This window comes from Pleurodeles waltl, chromosome 6 (genome assembly GCF_031143425.1).
Source record: "Pleurodeles waltl isolate 20211129_DDA chromosome 6, aPleWal1.hap1.20221129, whole genome shotgun sequence".
Taxonomy (NCBI): domain Eukaryota; kingdom Metazoa; phylum Chordata; class Amphibia; order Caudata; family Salamandridae; genus Pleurodeles; species Pleurodeles waltl.
Window position 1 is genome coordinate 94,448,910 of NC_090445.1, and position 21,221 is coordinate 94,470,130.

General features: G+C 43.8%; 1 protein-coding gene across 2 annotated transcripts in view; it reads left to right on the top strand.

Annotated features, from left to right (window-relative positions):
* Positions 1-21,221, top strand: part of MED24 (mediator complex subunit 24) — a 308,225-nt gene that overhangs the window by 171,663 nt on the left and 115,341 nt on the right. The window lies entirely within an intron of this gene.

Consider the following 21,221-nt stretch of genomic DNA (forward strand, 5'->3'; position numbering starts at 1 on the left):
CTGTTTGTTTTGTTTACATTATTTAAATTGAGGCAACACACATTCCATGCCAATAATACCATGCAGGTCTCAAACTGCACTCTTTAGACTGAATGCCCAAAATAAGCAGCCTGGGAGGATTTTGGACAACTTTATCCTCTGTTCATATGATCTAAGCAGTGGTCAGCAAATGTATGCAACTTGTAAGAGGCCTTTCTTTTTAGATATTCCAACGCTAACTAATTGTGTTCATGTTTGCTGCATTGTGTGGGTGGGGAGCTAATTTCACGTTTGAAACAGTAAAATGTAGCTGGACAGATCTGAAAAAGTCCTCCACATAAACATTTCAGGACTATGATGCGACTTTAAGTCCTCTATGTTTGCCAAATAGGCAGGTGGGAGGAATCTTATTGAACAACTAGGCCACAATATTGTACATTATGATACAAGCGGGAATCAGTTCTGCAGGTGTTTCTACACAGGCACAGAATATATGGAGATTAGCTCTTAAGTTTATGATTTTTCTTATGTCCCCGAACCAGCAAGGATTAAAACTGTTGAAGGATGCAAGTCTCAATTTACAAACTACTGCAAATAGTAGTGGATTCAAAACAACATTCTGTAGGGTAAGCATTGTTGATTCCGTGAGCAGGGCAAGTTGAGGACATTCAGGTGTGAGATGGTAACATTGGTAGGCACTTGAGCTAGGCACATATGATACAAAACCCTCTATTGTATGTCAGTACAGCCTGCATTAAGATGTTGGTGCATTCTCAATTCTGACAGAATAGATGGCAGATCCTCTGTTATGACTTAGGATGCAGGATCTGGCATCTTGTCATGACCCGCTTCTCTGAACTCCTCATCATCACACCCTGACATTGTGACTATCCCACCAGTAAGCACAGGACTCTAGAGAGCCATGTATAGTATAGCACTTGTGTTAATGGATGGAAGTGTTTGTGTGATTTGTGCGCTAAGTAGAGACAGCAACCTATTTAACTAAATGAAGTTTTTTCTGCTGCTGCTTCTTTTGGCACTTTATTTACTAGCCATTTTACAAAAGGATTACTTATTGTTTAAAAAATATGTTCTTAAACCTATTGTAGAAATATTTGAACATTTCCATTAAAGTTTGTCAGCCTTTATGCTGATAAGGATCTAGAATAACCTTAGTGACAAATGTAAAGACATATCCCATATAGGCCGAACTATCTGGGCTGCAGATCCTGCGGCTTCGGAGAATTTCTAAATACTAAACTACATCGTTGTAAACATTAGGTCTTAAAAAAACACTGCTCTCATTCACGTGTTTTTTAAATCCTGTTTCTCACATTCCATGAAGGAAAGACGATTTCTATAGTTAAATTAAGAAGAGAATTCCATGAAGGAAAGGGAGATTTCTAGAGTTGTATTAAGAAGAGAATTCCATGAAGGAAAGGTAGATTTCTAGAGTTATATTAAGAAGAGAATTCCATGAGGGAATGAAAGATTTCCTTTGTTAAATGAAGAAGGGAAACCCCCCTACACATCCTCTGGGAACAATAAGGAACAGCACATGGCCGAAAACTCTTGTTAGTGCTTGTTATCACAAGAGAAATGCCACATAAAGCAACATTAACCACGGAAGAGCCCGGAAAACCGCAGTGATCAAATATTGTTATTTCAGTATGTAGGCAGTGTATTTACGTTGGCAGCAGCGCTCTCACATCCCATGCCCGCCGAATGCCTGGTATTGTGTTGTAGACGCTGCGGATGTGTCTGAAGGGCTTTCCAGCACTAAAAATAGTAATGAACTAGAGATTTGATGTGCCAGGTGTTCCTCATAACTTGAAAGTGAGTGGTAAGAGTGTGATTGTGTGAGAAACGTCTCTCTCAGGACCCTCATCAAGGTTTTCCAGCTGTGGTCATGACCTCTCTGTCAGTCACATGATTAGATTAAAGTGCTTCATTTGCACATCATTGTTCGTCTGGGCTCCGCTGCCAAGGATAGCTCAGGTGATTTAGAGATTCCCTGACTTTTACTGGAGCACGGTTCAGTTCAGTCTTCTTTAGTCTTAAGTACAACCATAAAAGACACAAAATATTTAGAAACAATCAAACTGAGTCAAGCAAATATTTCCAAACAACAAGTAAACAAATATCAATCTGCATTCATCTTTAATTAAAACAATAACACAGCAATGTCAATAGCTCCAATTAAAATCTAGACATATTAATTATTAAAAGGATGCAACAAAGGTAAAATTATCTTTCATTATTAAGAGCAACAGTTTAACTAAGTCCTAATAAAATGTAATGAATCCTCGTTACTAGAACGTTTCAATGGACCGGGTTTCTCCAAGTCTAACAGTCCCAATTAAAATATATAAATTAATTAGATGGCATTTGTTAAAAAGATCAGGGCAGGCCTCACTCTAAAGAATTGATATTTTTTCAGTAGGGTAAAATATACTTTTGTCGCAGAGCTCTAAAGTGGTCACAAAACATTACAAAGTGCATGGTGTCTTGAGCTGAGAAGGAGTAACTGCATGTTGCTATATTTTCAGCTTTATTCCAGCGTTCAGCCAAAGTGCAGTTCAATATGTTTAATCTAAATGTAGTTAACAGAAATCGGTGGCGATGGTGTGTAACCACTGAGCAGTATGGGTCAGTGATTGTGCAGGCATTTAGCGTAGCATAAGCACGTACAGATGTTTTATGCATCTCCCTCATTTCTCTTTTTTGTGCTAGGGACATTTACTGTAGTGAGCTTTAACCCATTGTAAGGCAGCATGAACGACCCGTTCAGGAAACGTGAATAGATCTAGGCGCCCTGGTTCTGTGAATGAGGACTTAACGTACCTTAACCATGGAATACTGTCACCACTATCTGGGTTCATACAGTCTTTCAATATGGCCTGATTTAACCCAAGCTCTTGTTTAACCTTAATAAAATCTATCTAAGCAAAAGATATGGCACGTATATCTGATATGTACCCTACCCTTTATTCTTCATGGATAATATAAGAGCGGGTAGAATGGGGCACAGCTTATAAACTTCTCATAAACTTATTTTCTATCACTTGTATCTTAGAGGCATCTTTATATCCCCAAATATGACTGCCATAACTCACCATGGAAATGCATTTCACTTCACAAATTTTAATCAGAGCCTCAGTTGGTTTCGCGCCTAGTCTAGAGGCAAAATGAAACACAGATGTCACCACTCTGTCCATCAAATTTCTTCTACTTGCCACTAAAGACACCAAGATAAGGGAATCCCTCCATACTGGAGATCTCTCACCCCCATAAAATGAATTTTGTGTGTCCAGTGCCCCTGGGTCCCATAACCAATGTGTGTGATTTATTATAGTTGGTGCTTAAATCAAAGCTATTCATAAAAGCAACAAAAGACTTAAAGAGCTTCTGAAAGCTGACAGTGGTTCTCGTTATTAACACTGTGTCGTCAGCATACAGTAAATCCGGAATGAGGTGAACTCCCACCCTTGGAATGTCTTTACATGCTGCACATGTTGAACCACATCATTAATAAACGGGGTAACAAAGAGTGGTGCCAAAATACAGTCTTGCCCCGCCCCTCCCCCCACTGAACCTTAAAAGGTGTGGTACAACTCCCACCTAGATCGCATTTTACCACAGCTGTTCGATCCTTATGTAAATCATGTAAAAAATTGCCTTTACCTCTGTCAACTCCCATGTTAAGAAGGATTGTCCATAATTTACTTCTTAACTCGATCGAAAGCAAACATAAGGTCCATAAATGCCTTATGGAGTTGGTACTTCCAGTAGCGGCGTTGTCTAGGGGTGATCCAGTCTCAGGAAATGAGGGATCATATCATTGACATGGTCATCCAGAAAAATGGTGGCGGTGGGAAAGGCTAGACTGTTGTCTTTACAGATAAGAGTGCAAACATCTTAGTACAGAAGAATGAATTACTAGGGACTAAACAGGCTATGCTATGGAGAAAACTAGTGGCTAAGGTAGGATTTTCCTGTTACGCCTGCAAGAAAACTTCCTGTGGGAAGAGATACATCTTTACATGTGTGGATTTCACAAGGCCTTTCCTTGTGGGACTGTAACTTGCTAAAAGTGGCCTCATGGTCACTGAGATATGCCCTTATTTGGTGACAGTGCTCTTAGGGACTGGGGTGGGATTCTAGTTCCGGGTGCTAATATGGAAGCTGCTCTCTGGGGAAAGAGGAGATGGGACTGGTGTAGCCAGTCCTGGTTGTGTGGGTGTGTAGGAAGCTCGCTCTGTATATACTATATCAAAATGAGATATATTGTGCACAGAGTCCAGGGGTTCCCCAAGAGGCTTGACAGAGGCAATAATAGATAATACTAATGCTCTATTTGTGGTAGTGTGATTGAGCAGTTAGGCTTATCAGAGGGTAGTGTTAAGCATTTGTTGTACACACAAGCAATAGAAGAAACACATACTCGATGACTTAACTTCAGATCAATAGGTTTTTATATAGAAAAATATTCTTTTGTTACTTTATTACTAGAACCACAAGATTCAGTTCAGAAATAATTACTGTTGCAGGTAAGTACTCAACACAGATATCAATGTAACTTTGTTTCGCTTTAGCAAAGAAAACAGTTTTTAAGTAAACAGAGAATATCTATTTCAAAAGTGGACGCTGCATTTTCAGAACTGTTCCAGGGGGAAGAAAATAAAGTACAGTTTTATAGGCAAGTACACAACTTACAGTTCCAGTCTCCGGGTTATAGGTAGTCCACCGTTGGGGGTTCAAGTTAACCCCAAACATCCACCACCATCAACACAGGGCTGGCTGGTTGCAGAGGTCAAAGTTGAGAAATTTTAACTTGGGCTCCTATGGAGACAGGGGGTACTCAGAATTCGGTCCACCAGCAGGTAAGTACCCGTGGCTCGGAGGGCAGACCCGGGGGATTAGAGGAGCATTGGAAGTGCCCCAAGTAGGCACCAATCCCACACCCTCAGCGGCACTGGGGGGGCGGGGTGCAGGGTGCAAACAGGGCATCTGGTTTCCAATGAAACTCTGAGGTGACCCCGTGGGTCACTCAGGCGTTGCAGGCGAGGTCCGGGGAGGGGTGTCTCGAGCACACCACCAGTCGGACAGGGAAGAGGGCTGCCTTTTGATTGTTGCTGCAACGGGTGTCGATTTCTCCAATGCCTGGAAGCTGAGGGTGCAGTGGGTCCTTTGGTGTCTGTTATCTTTGTCCAGGGCACTCAGTGTCAGGGTGGTCCTCGGGATTCCCTCTGCAGGTGTCGTCGTGGAGGGGTGGAGAGGTCAACCCAGGGTGGGCACTTGGTCGCCATCGCCTGGGGGTTCTCTCTGGTCGGTTGGGCCACCTGGACTCGAGCCATGGGCATCGGTGCAGAGTGGTTAGGACTCACACTTCTGGAGTGAGGTGGGAGTCTTTCAGTTTTCTTCTTCTGTTCTTGTTTAGACAGGGCCCGTGTCCACGGGAGTTCTTCATCCTCTATGATGCAGGGAGTCCTCTGGAGGTTTTTCAGAGGTCGCTGGACCTGCAGGATGCGTCTCTTTTCTTCTGCAGGTTCTTTGAAGCAGGAGACAGGCCGGTAAGGCTGTGGCCAAGTCAGTTGTCGTCTCCTTTCCTTCTCTGCTGGGCTTTCCGCTAAGCAGTCCTTCTTCTTCTTGTGAAGTCGTCAGGAATCTGACTAGCTTGGTTCAGGGAGCCCTTAAATACAAGATTTAGGGGTATTTTAGGGGTCATAGGGCAGTGCCAATGGCTACTGTCCCTGAGGGTGGTTACACCCTCCCTGTGCTCACTCCCTTTTGGGAGGGTAGCACATTCCTATCCCTATTGGCCCTGATCCTCCAAACCAAGATGGAGGATTCTGCAAGGAGGGGGTCACTTCAGCTCTGGACACCTTAGGGGTGGTCCTTCCTCAGGTGGTGATACCTCCTTGTTTTTCCTAATTATCCCTCTGGACTTGCTGCCAAAAGTTGGGGCTTTGTCTGGGGACTGAGCATCTCCACTAGCTGGAGTGCCCTGGGGCATTGTAACAGGAAGCCTGAGTTTCTGCAGAGGGGAGGTGTGAAGCATCTCCACCCCATGCAGGCTTTGTTTCTGGCCCCAGAGAGCACAAAGGCTCTCACGCGATGGGGTCAGAAACTCGTCTCTTAGTGGCAGGCTGACACAGACCAGTCAGTCCTGCGATGAAGGATTAGGAAAGTACAGGGGGCATCTCTAAGATGCCCTCTGTGTGCATTTTTTAATAAATACAACACTGGTATCAGTGTGGGTTTATTATTCTGAGAAGTCTGATACCAAACTTCCCAGTATTCAGTGTATCCATTATTGAACTTTGGAGTTCGTTTTGACAAACTCCCAGACCATATACTTAATATGGCCACACTGTACTTACAATGTCTAAGAATGGACTTAGACACTGTAGGTGCATATTGCTCATGCAGCTATGCCCTCACCTGTGGTATAGTGCACCTTGCCTTAGGGCTTTAAGTCTGCTAGAGGGGTGACTTACCTATGCCACAGGCAGTGTTTTGTGTGCATGGCACCCTGAGGGGGATGCCATGTCGACTTTGCCTTTTTCTCCCCACCAACACACACATTCTGCAATGGCAGTGTGCATGGGTTAGGTGAGGGGTCCCTTAGGGTGGCACAACATTCTGCAGCCCTTAGGGACCTTCCCTGGTCACAGGGGTGTGCAAATTGTGGAAACAATGGTACATTTTTAGTGAAAGAACACTGGTGCTGTGGCCTGGTTAGCAGGGTCCCAGAACACTCTGTCACGTCAGCATCAACACCAATATCAGGCAAAAAGTTGGGGCGGGGGGTAACTGCAACAAGAGCCATTTTCCTACCGGGGGGTTCTTCTGATGTTTCACTATCTTCCCCACGCCATTAGGGGGCAGCAGTGTTTGACATGTGAGCTGCCATGTGATGAAATACTTAAGCAGAACATTGTGAATGGTCAAAGTTGCTTTATTATTTCCCCTACTGATTTGATCGTTCTGAAGCTGGCAACTTCGGGGTGAAAGCTTGTGGTTTATTGATATCTTGCGTATGGCTGTGGTAGAGTAGCACTAGTGTGAATAGCTGGATTCAAATACAGTAATTCACTGTTATGACGTTGCAGCATTTGTAATATAAGCGGTTACCCACTGTTGTTACATCATAAAGAAATTGCAGGCTGCTCTAACTAAGCTCTGTAAGAGCCTTACTAGAGCAGAGTTTGAAATCAGCTTCTGGCGGAGGGAGGAAAGGGCACACAGAGTTGAAGAGGTGGGTGGAAGGAGGCTTGAGATTTTTTTTCCCTCAATTTGGACACAGAAGATAGGCCATGTATGTTATGTATGGCTCACCTATTGATCTTCTGCCCCTACATATCGGTTGAAAGCAGGGGCAGATGATTTTGATGGCATACATAACATAAAATTATAGCTGGGTGAAAAGTGAATTACAGGGATGTTTTTCTCCCCGTGGCTCTGAGTGACATCATAGACAACTCGAGCTCCACTCTCTTTCTACATTTGGTGTTCCTCATAACTCCTTGGTGAAAAACATCTCTGTAATTCACTGTTGCACATATATAATTATATATCATACATTCATTTTAATGCAACAGGGTATTTACCTTTGGATGTGCAAGTCAGTGCTGATGCTTTTCTATGACTTTTGTTTTGAATTGTTTTGAATTCCCCTAAAAAGATGTAATCCTAAAATCTGTGGATCTTTTCTTAGCCATGTGTGGGGATATTCCTCCCATATACCAGTCACAGTCATGTGACATTTCCTGGATTTCACAGTGTAAATGTTTGGAATAGGTTATTTGACCTGCATAGTGACTGTAGGTCTTGACACTGGGCGAGAGGAGGCTCAGGGTGTACGCTTTAGTAAAAACTGCACAGATCTCGGTTATGTCACTCTCTGTCATATCCTGTGTGGTCTGTAAACATTTTGAAACAGGAACTAAGGGTACAAGAAGGAAGTCTACTGATGAGGGCATTGAGCATTCATTTTCCATAAATTCATATTCTGCTAAAGCAAGATCACATGCCCCTGAGATTCCCATTGTCACCATTCTGTGCCATTGTTTCCTAATGCCTTCTTTCTCTTTGAGCATCTCTTGGTTGACCTGTGAACCCAAAATGCCCCCCTGCTGCCTCATGTTATTCAGAAGCTGCAGCAAGGGTGCCTTTTTTTTCCTCCCAGGGCGCTATCCTCGCAAGGGCTGACTCTCTTGTCTCTCTATGCCTATTCCCTTCTTTAAGTCTGACTTCCTATTATCCTACATGTTTCTCAGTGCCCTCTCTAGCTTCGCTTGCTATGCCCTTCCCTAGTTCTGTGTCAGCTCTTTGACTCCTATGTTCTCAATAAAGTGTAACTTAATAGAAAGACTAGAAGTTGGGGAAGGCATATAGGAAGGACAGAAGAGGTCAAAATTAGAAAAAGCATTGCCTGGAACAGTAATTTTTGGGTGTAGTTTCTTGAGTTAATGTATGAGCAGGCATTGAAAAATATAAAATAAATGTTGACCATGAAGGTTGAGTTACTTGAATTATTTACTCGGCCTGAAAATAATAGCCTTAACCAATGAACTGGACACCAATTTTATTTTATTAGGTTTAAGAAGCAGTTCAATAGCAGCTCAACAAGGGTCACTTTTGTGGATAGGTGCCACCCCTCCCCACATGGCTCTCTGCCTTACTGAGGTCCATATATAAATTAGACTAGAAGGTCAGCTCGTACATAGTTCTGAATCATTGATGATTTTTAAATGATGGTGATACCAGATCATATAATTTTTGCAGTCCTGCAAGCATCATGAACGTGGGTCAAAGAGTGGCAGACAGAGAATATAAGCATTGAATCAAATTCCAGGCAGGATACTCCATTGTAGTCTACCATTAGTTGGTTAACGGGCAAATTCACCTGCTGGATGCAAAGTGGCATGTGCCTTCTACCCAAACACAATCGAGCGGACCCTTTAATGTCACATTTAAAAAGTCCAGTGTTTGCTGACAGACTGTAGAAATTGGGAAAGAAACAATTCTCACTTCTTCTGACCTGATGGCTAATAAAGGCTAGATGTTCCCTTGCCTTATCTTCGTATTTATTCAGTACTGCTCCAACCCCCTTGTGTAAAGTACCTGTCTGTACTGTGAAGGGCTTACTGTAATCAGTGGCCTTCAACACAAGAGGCCTGAATTAGATGTTGGTGGATAGAATACTCCATCACAAACATGACGGATATCCTGTCTCCCATATTACGATATCCATAGGATATAATAGGATCGTAATGCGGCGGACAGGATATCCGTCACATTTGTGACAGAGTACTCCCTTCTGCCAAGATCTAAATCAGGCCCATAGTCTTCTCTTCAAGTCCTCATAGGTTTCTGACACGCCTCAATTAAAATCACCTTCTTGGACTGCTTTTTGGATCTCTAAGATACCACTTTGATCTCATAGTTAGTTACAGACTTCCTAAAAAGGGGCACCCTTGTGTCTGGGTAGTGGGCACCTGACACTCCAACACTGACTGAATCTTCGCATCCAGCAGGCGAATCTTCCTGTTAATCACCTGATGGTAGACTACAATGGACTGTTCCACCTGTCACTTGGTTGCCTTGATGGCCTGTATCGTTCACTCTTTCTTGACCAATGACTGTTCTTGGTGCTTCAGGCGATCCTCCCATGAATTGCTGAAAAATGCATTGACACCCAGGCTGACCACATAGAACTTTTCTAAGCATGATAGAACATAGTTTAGAAGGGGCTGGAAGGTCGGAGGAGCATTTTTCAACCCAGTGGGGATTACCTTATGCTGGAAAACCCCTCTCAAGTAGAAATGTGGTCTTCTCCTTGGCCCTAGGCACTAAAGCAATCTTCCTGTAGACACTGGTGAGATCAGAGATGCTCAAGTACTTTGTAGCACCCAGCTGGTCCACAAGCTCATCAGCTGTGGGTGTTGGTTGTCCATTTGTCTTTGTGACTTGGTTGGGGCTCTGTAGACCACACACAAGAGCAAGTCTATGGAGCCTTGCTTTGATACCAACACCATGGGGATGGTCTAAGAAATATGAGATCTCTCAATCACTCCTAAGGCAAACATATTTGCCACCTTTGTCTTAATGCATTCCTAGACTCAGTCAGACATGCCATAATTCTTGGATTTGAAAGGCAGACTATCTTGTGTCATTGTTGTGCACACTGAGCAGTGTCAATCTTTGCATCTGGGGGAATTAGTGAGAACACTGTCCCAATACCTCTGTACTGCTCAGTAATGATTGTACGTAGCACAGCAGGACGTATGGAATTATAGCTGTTTATTCCAAACTGAGTGCAAGGTTATTATGGCCTCTTGAGTCTCAGCACCTCGTCGTTCCTGTTCTCGCCTTCCAACAGTAGAGCCCACTTGTCATTTAATTCTAAAGACAACACATCCTGCTTTCCCAAAAATGACAAAATAAACAATGGTCCTACCATTAAACTTGATAGGGAGATCCGAATACACCCTGGTACTCTTATATACACAACAGGAACACTACTTTACAGTTTCCTGCACAGCCAGTTCATTAAAGTAGCGCATAGTCACCCAGCGAGCATTCCTTTTTTCCCACCTTCCATCTCAACGATACTGTCACTCACTTTGCTTAGTTTCTTAAGACAAGATCACTGATATTCACTCTTGCTTACCTCCTTCTTACCCATTCACAGACTCTCAAAGTGCACAGTTTAGAACCAGGCTTTGCTACTTGCCTGTTGCAATATCTTTCTTGATGGAATCTTACTCATTCTCATACTTTGGAGCAGTCATTCATATCCTTTTCATTCTTGGGCAACCACCTAGGGCAACCCTTTGAACAAGGGACAGAACCGCTAGGCACGAGGAACGGCATCTGTCCACTGATGCTGTAGGAAGTCGCCCTTTAACTCCAGAGCAGCTTACAGATTTCTTCCTTCAAGCTGAACTCACTTTTCGCAGTCAACCGAACATTTTCAATTAATCTGTTATCACTTGAATGATATAATGCTGTCTTATAGTCATTGGTTCCATTTGACAATTCACGTTTTTTCCTTTTCATGTGAGGACAACCCCGGATCTTTTTCTGTAAAGATTTCTTCGGGACATACTTGTCTTGTAAAAACCCCAGTCAAATATTCTTTTAGAGACCCACTACAAAAAAAAAAAAGAATAGTGAGGTCAGAGGTGCGGTATGGGCTGAGGGATTCCATTGATGAGGGGCGAGGCGTGGGTCCGCCACACGCCTGCCACTTGTGAAGATTTCATCTGCGGCACCTCTGCACGAACCTGAGTTTCAGCGCTGCAGCACTTCGGGGAAATGCCAAAGGCCATAAAAACAATAAAAATAAATAAAAAAAAACTCACAGATCGAGAGGAAAGCCCACAACTGGGACTAGGGGCCATATGTACGAACACCTTTTCCCATAGACACAGAATGGGTAAAAACCTTTGCTACATCTGGCCCTAGGTTTCTCCAGAGGCAGAGCAACATGAGAGAGAAGGAGAGGGCGCAAAGTATGAGCGTTACAGCCAGGGCTCTCGACGTTGGAACTGGGTAACAAGGTGCAAGTCCCGGCATCGCTTTCAAATCTTGTGATCCTGGGCACATCAGTTAATCTCCCCGTGCTTAATAAATGAATATGACCTTGTGTAATGTAACAGCCCTTTTACACACTAACTTTTCTTGAATTAGCACGTAAACTGGACAAGCTGATCGATTCAACGAATAGCTGACCATTAATTCTAATGTCAGTAGACGGTAGACAATATTAGACAAAATATATTTTCTGAAGTTCGGTCCCAGATTGGGTTTATGCACAGCTAGCTTCAAGTATTGCCATGCAGCCCTGTGAAAAGTTTATTTCCATCTAGTGATAGGAGGAGGAGACTTTTCTACGTTCAGCATTCTTCATTAGATTAAGAGCAAAACAATTGTTCTCTCGGGTGTGTCCTTTTAAAAAAAAAAAATAGTGGAAATTTTAACAATCATTTAACAAAGCAACATGCCTATATCCACCACAAAGCTGTGGGGTCCATCCTCGGTTTCAAAAGCAATGGTAAGATGGACTTTAATGTAGAGGTTGTTACTTTCCTAGATAGGATGAACTATTTAACAAGTATTGGCAATGCTAATATGCCTGGCTTTTAAATGAATGCCTTTTCACTTGATGGGTTTAGGCATTCAGTAACTCATCATACACTGTCACTCATCTTAGCCCTCGTCGTGTATATTCATTCACCCACAGAATTGTTGCGCTCATGAACTTTATTTCCAGCCAGTTTGAAAAGTAATCCACTATTACAAAAGCAAATTTACCACTCCACATCTCTACCTAGAAAGGTTTCACATATTTCTAAGCCGAATGTCTGCTAGGCTTTCTGCAGAAATTGGTTAGGTTCCAGGAGCATATCTTGAAATATGTGTCATCGCTCATGGCAGAGGGCAGACAATTGTGGAAATATCTCTGAATCACACAACCATTCAGGCCACCAAGAGTTACATCTGGGTTTATGTTCCATGGCAGACATGTCACTTTGTCTTTTCTTGTATGAACCTCATTAACATGTCTCTCAATGATTACGGAACTATCAGTGTCTTGATATAAGACTCTGTTATCCACCATTAATTCATCCCATTGACATTTGTAATTATTCAACAAAAACTCCTCCTTCTCTCGAGGCCAACCACTGCTCAAGCCAACTTTCGCTTCCTTCAACACGATGTCCTTATCCACCTCTTCATTCCATCCCTCTCGCTGATCGCCCCTTTGCAACATTATCCTGTGTTTACCACAAACCATTTCTTATATTCCTTTGGTTCCTCATGACTGCCTTCGTCATCAACAGGTCAATGTGATAAACAGTCTGCATTTATATACTTGCAGCCTGCAACATATTTCCGATTAAAAACAGCCAACCACACTAAAGAACTCTTCAAAATAGTCAATAAATTCTCCAACCCAGCAGCCCCGGAGAACACCATCCACCCCTCTCAAAACTCTGCGACACCCTCTCAGACTACTTACACCACAAGATTGCCACCATCTAAGGCAACTTTGACCCCCAACCCCTGGCTGTCAACCTCAGCAACCTCTTTCAACCAGCTCACACCAGCTGAATGATCACCACTTGATGCCCGATCACCGCTCAGACCACCACGGCCTTCATCATGTCATCCGTTCACTCCACGGCACCCACCGATCCCTGCCACCACCAGCTTTTCAATCTAAGAACCAGCCCTATCAGCACAGAACTCACCAGCATTATAAACACCTCCATCACAGCAGCCTTCCTGGATAGCCGGAAACATGCAGAGGTCAGACCTCTCCTAAAGAAACTCTCCACTGACAAAGCAAACTCAAACATTATTGACTGATCTCACTGCTCCCCTACCCGGCCAAAGTACTCGCGAAGGTCATCAAATAACTTACCAAGTACTTGGAACAAAATCACCTACTTGATGCCTCCCAATCAGGATTCTGTGCCAACCACAGCACTGAAACTTCTCTGATCGCTGCCACAGACATCAGAACACTCCTCGACCACAGGGAGATGGTGGCTTTGATCCTGCTTGACCTCTCTACTGGTTTCAACACTGTTTCCCACCACACCCTCATCAACAGACTCTACATCGTCAGCATTCACCAAAACACCCTCTTGTGGATTGCCTCCTTCCTCGTTTGACACACACAGCGCATCCGGCTGCCTCCCTTCACCTTCGAACCCAAGGACATCTTATGCAGCATACTCTAAAGATCATCCCTCACCCCCACCTAGTTTAACACCTACATGCCCCCCCCCCACAGACCTTGTCATATCCCAAGGCCTCAACATAATTTCTTATGAAGACACTCAACTAGTCCTCTCTCACAAAAGACCCCTCCACCACCAGAATCAACTTCTGCAACGCCATGACCAACGTAGCCAACTGGATGAGAGACAACTGCTTAAACTCAACTCAGACAAGACAGAATTTCTGATCTTTGGGGGAAAAAACCTCCATATGGGACCAGAGCTGGTGGCCAGCAGAACTCGGACAAACACCCCCAACCAATACACACAACCTAGGCATCATCCTGGACCGTGAACTGACCATGAACGACAAATCAACACAGTCGCCTCCTCCTGCTTCCATACCCTTTGCATGCTCTGCAGAATCTTAAGATGGATCCCACTTATCTCCAGGAAGACCTTCACTCAGCCCCCCTGTCACCAGCCGGCTCGACTATGGCAATGCTCTCTATGCCGGCATCTCCACCTAGCTCCTCAAAAGACTCCAGACCATACAGAATGCTGCAGCCAGACTCATCCTGGACATCTGCAAACAGACCCACATTACCCCCACCTCAGAAACCTCCATTAGCTCTCCATCAAGAAAAGATGCCAGTTCAAAATCCTCACACATGCCTAGAAAGCTCTGCATGATCAAGGACTGGCCTACATCAGTCATCGACTGAACCTCCATCTACCCGCAATACACCTGCGCTCTGCCTTACTAGCCCGTGATCACCCCACTTCCTGCCCCCCACATTCTTCGCACCTGCAGTGGGGGTCGCTCCTTCTCCTACATTGCTGCCAAAACCTGGACTGACCTACCCCTCCATCTTTATACAGCACCCTCCCTGGCAGATTTCAGAAAGAAATTCAAGACCTGACTTTTCAAATCAGACATCGCACCCACAGCGCCCAGATGGCCCTAGAGGTGACAGCGCCACACTATACAAAAACAAATTGATAGATTGAGAACATTTCTGAAAGTAGTATGCGGCCTGCTTAGCTAGCCTGAGAGTAGCTATAAATCACGTAATCCTTCTGAAAGTTTTTTTTTTTTTAATTAAAAAAATGAGCTGTGACAAGGCCAGTTCTTTATTTTGTTTTGTTTGTTTTAATTGCTGTCGGGTGGATGGGACATCTCAGAGGGAGGGGTGCAACAAAGAGGGTGTGGATGCCTCACCAGCAATTTTTTTTTTTAAAGCACTATAACGTAAAAGCATTTTTTTAAAAAACAAAAAAAACTTTCAACTGTGCTGCTGAAAAACTTTGACTGAGCCAAAAGGTCACATTGACCTGTTGGCTTTGCCAATGCTCTTTTATTTAGGCACTAGAAGAATAAGTGGTTTGCCCAGAATCACGGGGTGTTGAGCAGACACCGAGACTATAACCTGGTTTTCCAGTTCCAAAATCAGCAGTTATGGTCATAAGGCGACATCCCACTCTTTGCTGGCCGTTTGGCAAAAATATCTGGAAAACAGTGTTGTAAAATAAGCCACCTGAAAACCCACAACTGGCACCAGATTTCCTCAGAGGCAGAGCAACTTACGGGAAAAGGGAATGGCAAAAAGTGTGTGGTGTTACAGCCAGGCCTGCTGACTTTGGAACTGAAGCAACACAAAAGAATGATGGACGGAGTGCTGAAACTTTTCAAACACTCACCCCCAGTCACAGAGCTGGGTTTAATCCATCGTTCTTTTGCTCACCATGCCACCCCAATATGGGAACAGTGTCAAGACTGATTTGCAGCCGTATGCTGGGTCCAAACTGGAATGTCATGGCAAGCAAAACAACTGATGGATTAAACCCAGATCTGGACTGGGGGTGAATGTTTGATTTGCTCCACATTCCTTCCATCATCTGCTCTTTTTATATTTTTCACCCTAAGTGGGAAGGGTATGCCCAGACGTGGGTCTCATACTTGCTAAGCCACCAGATTCAAGGTAGCCTGGCTGAGGAAGAGTGATACCCCAAACCTGGTCCCAGGATGCTTCTTTCTGGTCCAGGGAGGACCTGGCCTGGCAGGTCTTGCTGGACTGTTCCCATGGGGAACAGGGTCAAGACTGATTTGCATATGTCTAGGTCCAAACTGGAATGGCATGGCAAGCAACAACAAAAAACGATGTATTAAACCCAGATCTGTGACTGGGGGGTGAATTTTTTATTTGTTACACATTCCATCCACCATCTGTTCTTTTTGCATTTGACTTTGGAACTGAGGCAGAACATCAAAAATCCTAGTGATCCAACTTTTTGTGAGATTTCAACTTAATCATTTAACAGAGCAGTAGGTCTGCATGAACCACAGCGCTGTAGGGTCCATCCTACATTTCAAAAGCCATGGTAATATGGACTTTAACATAGTTTAATACTTTCTTACATAAGAACTACTTAACAAGCCTTGGCAATGCCAGTAGGTTTATCTTTTAAATTAATACTTTGTCAGTCAATGGGTTTAGGAATTCAGTAAATCATCATACATTCTGTCGCTCATCTTAGCCCACATGCGTGCATTCATCCACCCACTAAATCATTCTAACATTCATCCACTTACAAAACCACAATAAACTAATTCACAGACTTAGCAACATATGCAAGATAAATTAAAAGAATAAACTTAGAAAAAGAAAACATGCTGCCACCTAAATCTGCCAGGCCTATGCTTGCAATAAATAACAAACAGTAAACATAGCAGCAGGTAGTTGTCTTGCAGTAGTATTGTACATGGTATTTAGTTGTTTGGAAGTTCCAGCATGGTTGCCACATTTAGAACCAATGGGTTGGCCATCTTGGAATGGTAAAACAGTAAAACTATAGCTATTACCATTCCATAATTGTGGCCAAGTGTAGATGCTGTGACTTCGCAGGATGTGATGCACTGCAAATTAAATGAACGGCAAGCAAGCAGCCTGTTAGCACTGACTTGAGTAGCTGTAGTATGCTCAAAATACTTCAAATAAAGATGAGAAGGAAAGAAATGAGAGGAAAAATCGGAAAACCTGAAGGAATGGGCCACCCGTTCTGACACTAAAGCTGCATGTGCATGTGACGAGAAAAATGCAGTCACTCATAGGACAATGGAGCCCATGTCTGAAGTGGCTGATTGTTGGAATGTGCCCGTTTTTGTCATGGTCCCTCCACCCTTATGCCACTGGTGCTGTTTTTTGACTGATGTGCACTGGGTCCCTGCTAACCAGGCCCCGTGCCTTTTTCCTAAAAACAAGGTAAAATGGTCTAATTGTGTACAATTAACACACACTTTAGCACCCCTGTATGTTCCTAGTAAATGGTACCCCGGTACCTAGGGCATGGGTACCAAAGAGGGTCGCTAAGGGCTGCAGCATGTAGTATGCCACCCTAAGGGACACCCCCAATACAAAATGCATGCGGACTGCCATCGCAGGCTGAGCTGAGTGACATGGTGCAAACCATGTGTGAAAACACAACATGGCACACTCACTGTGTGCCATGACCAAGTCACTGCTTATAGTATATGTGTTACCCCTACAGCAGGCCTTATAACGCTAAGACAGGGTGCATTATATTACATGTGAAGGCATGTCTACATGAACAGATATGCCCCTGTGCTGTCTCATTCAATTACTAGTTGGTGCAAGCGACCAACTAGATCTTAAGTATATTTACTTGGCACTGGTCATTACGAGTTTTGCAGCTAAATGATGGCTTTACTGAAACCTGTGGTGTTTGGTATGAAACACGATGTCTTAATCAATCCATACTGATGTCAGTATTGGATTTATTTTGACATGCATCCAGAGTGCACCTTAGAGGTGCCCTACTAGTCTTTTATGTGCCGGCTGACTGGCCTGGACCAGCCTGCCACCACAGGTGAGTTTCTGGCCCCCTGCAGGTGAGAGCCAGCGCTCTCTGAGGTCAGAAAACAATGCCTGCCCTGGCGAAGGTGTTATCACCTCCTCTAGCAGGATGGCTAGTGGAGCTACATACTAAGCCCAGGGTCTTCAAAGCCCCTGCCACCTTTGATATGCAACTCCAGCTTCCTCCAGACCTGGTGAATGCCACCACATGCCCAGAGGCTCATTTGGCACCAGGACAGGTGCTGAATTAGCTATGCAGTAGGTGTGTTGCACCTCCAGGCTAGTCACACCCCTAAGTTGGGCTGCCTGATGTGCTCTACGAATGAAGGGGTCCACCATCTTGTTTTTGGTGGAACTAGAAACTCAGGGGCAGTAAAATGTCCACTTCCGACAAGAAGTCGTCATTTATGGGGTGTAAGCTTGTGTTTTCTTTCCTGAAAATGGCATCAACAAAAGGTTTGCAGTGCTAAAATCACCATCTTCCCAGCTTTCAGGAACAGGCAGACTTGAATCAGAAAAACCTAATTTTTCAACACAATTTTGGCATTTTACTGGGACATACCCCATTTTTACAATTGTTTTGTGCTTTCAGCCTCCTTCCAGTTAGTGACAGAAATGGGTGTGAAACCAGTGCTGGATCCTGGACAGCTAAACATTTCTGAAAAGAAGACAAAATTCTGAATTCTCAGCAAGAGGTCATTTGTGTATATCCTTCAAGATTTTCCTACAGAAAGTAACAGCTAAAATAAAAAAATAAAAAATTTGAGGTGAAAAAAGTGAGTCATTTCTGTCCATGTTTTCTTCTCTAACTTTTTCCAGCTATGGCAGATTTTTTAAAACAATATACTGTTACGTCTGCTGGACTCTTCTGGTTGCGGGGATATATAGGGCTTGTAGGTTCATTAAGAACTCTAGGTACCCAGAGTCAATAAAGGAGCTGCACCTTGCAATGGGTTTTCATTGTATACAGCAATTAATTTGGTGAAATATAAAGAGTGAAAAATAGGTATCAAGGAAACCTTTGTATTTCCGAAATGGGCACAAGATAGGGTGTTGAGAAGCAGTGGTTATTTGCACAGTTCTGAATTCCAGGGTTCCCATACTAGCATGTGAATTACAGGACATTTCTCAAATAGATGTATTTTTTACACACTTACATTTGGAAGGAAAAATGTAGAGAAAAACAAGGGGCAATAACACTTGCTCTGCTATTCTGTGTTCCGCTAAGTCTCCCGATGAAAATTATACTTCACTTGTGTTGGTAGGCCTAATGCCCGCAACAAGAAACGCAACATGGACACATCACATTTTTACATTGAAATCTGACGTGTTTTTTGCAAAGTGACTAGCTGTGGATTTTGGCCTCTAGCTCAGCCGGCACCTAGAGAAATGTACCAAACATTTGCATTTTTGAAAACTAGACACCTAGGGGAATGCAAGATGGGGTGACTTGTGGGGCTCTCACCAGGTTCTGTTACTCAGAATCCTTTGCAAACCTCAAAATTTGGCCAAAAAAAAAAACACACCCTTTCCTCACATTTCGGTGATAGAATGTTCTGGAATCTAAGAGGAGCCACAACTTTCCTTCCACCCAGCATTCCCCCAAGTCTCCCGATACAAATGGTACCTCATTTGTGTGGGTAGGCCTAGTGCCCGCGACAGGAAATGCCCCAAAAGACAACATGGACACATCACATTTTCCCAATGAAAGCTGACCTGCTACCACCATCAAATTCGCAACACCAATCGGATGGTCCTAGCAAACCGCATCAATGCTAGTTTCAACAGCAGCAAAGAAGTCTTCTCAACCATCAAAAACTGGTTAAAACTTCATCCCTCCCGCATCCACCGCCGGCAACATCACCCCAACACATGAACACATCGCAACATAACTGTGCAAAAACCTCTCCGATCTTCAACAAAATGATATAACCATATTTGACAACTTCTACCCTCAACCCGACGTCAGCAACCTCACAGTCAATCTTCCAATCCCAAATGAAGAATGTACCCTGACCACATGGAATAGCATCAACACAGACGAGACAGCTAGTCATGAAGTTCATCCCCTCTGCGGCCCATCAGACCTATGCCCCCACCACGTCTTGAACAGAGGTCTCACTCCCAACAGCGAAGCCCTCGCTCCCATTCTCAACACCTACATTGACGCAACCATTTTCCCGGAAACCTGCAAGCACACAGTAGTCAGTACATTACTGAATAAGCCCACAGCAGACCCAGCATAGGTCTTGAACTAGTGGCCAAGCTGGCCATGTCCTCCCAGATCAATTGTCACTGCATCTTGCTTCCACACTCTTAGGATGCTGAGAAAGATCAACAAGTGGCTATCGAACAACAACAAAAGAGGCCGTCACCTAAGCCCTAATCACCCAGCAGTCTCGAGTATGGGAACATGGTATGCAAGAATCACCAAACATCTCACTAAAATACTGCAGACCATTAAAAATGCAGCAGCTAGATCCTTCCGCAACCTCCCAAGCAGCACTCACATCACACAACACTTTGAGGGAACTCTACTGGCTCCCAATACACAAACATTTCAAGCTACTCATCCATACATACAAAGTACTACATAGCGCGGGCCCAGGCTGCCTGTATTACCGGATACACTTCCATCATCCATCCAGGCACCTCACTTGCTAGCACACATTCCATACATTCACAGAAGCAGAACTGAAGGTCAAACTTTCTCCTACTTCGCTCCTAAAGTATGGAATGACCTCCCAGTAAACATCAGAGCCTCCTCCTTTCTTTGATGCTGAAGGAGCTTTTGGCGTAACTCCTCTCCCTGCACCCAAGCCCAGTCTTGCTCACCTGCACAGCGCCAGAATGCCATCAGGGATGATAGCGCACTATAGAAAGACGCACAACAGAAGGCAAGACTGAAAAGTCAAACAAAATAGCATTGCTTTATAAAGATTCTGGCTGAAGCAGCTGGATAAACAAATGATCATAGCTGTGTGAAGCATAAGCACTCTTTCTGTGGAAGCACACAGCTTTTGACAAATCAGAAGGTATACTCAGATATACCGACATCTGGGGGAACTTCATTGTCTATTTGTAGAACTACTGAAAGCTCTTTTTTTGATCACATAATGTCTGATGGCAACTGCATTGTGAAGCCAGATTTGCAAACCTTGGATAGTGGATCTACAAGGACTTCCTAGTATGTCTAGTAAAAAGGAAGGCATAAAGGTATCTCAGTCTTTGCTTTGTTGTTGTTAGCTAGTTTCCCAATGACTTCCTTAGCTTACTGTATTCTTCCAGTGCATAAGAAGAGGTCTCATTGATTAACTGTTCATCATTTTGCCAATGAGGGCCAGTCTAAGCTCTGTCTCTAGTTTGTGCATCAAAACCTGGTATCAGCTGACTGAGATTTGCCTGAGAACTTTAGACTTCACTGCATCCGAGCTTAAGTAGCTTTTTACACATGATGGAGACGGCTTATCCTCATGGACATATGTCAGGCTGCCATGCCATCCTCCACCCACACACTTGCAGTGCCTCTACCACCCCTAGATAGAAATACCCACCCAATTACAAGTTTTCCTGCTTTAAAAGAGTGATAGCATGTGGAATCAGAGTGATCATAAACAATGTATGCTTC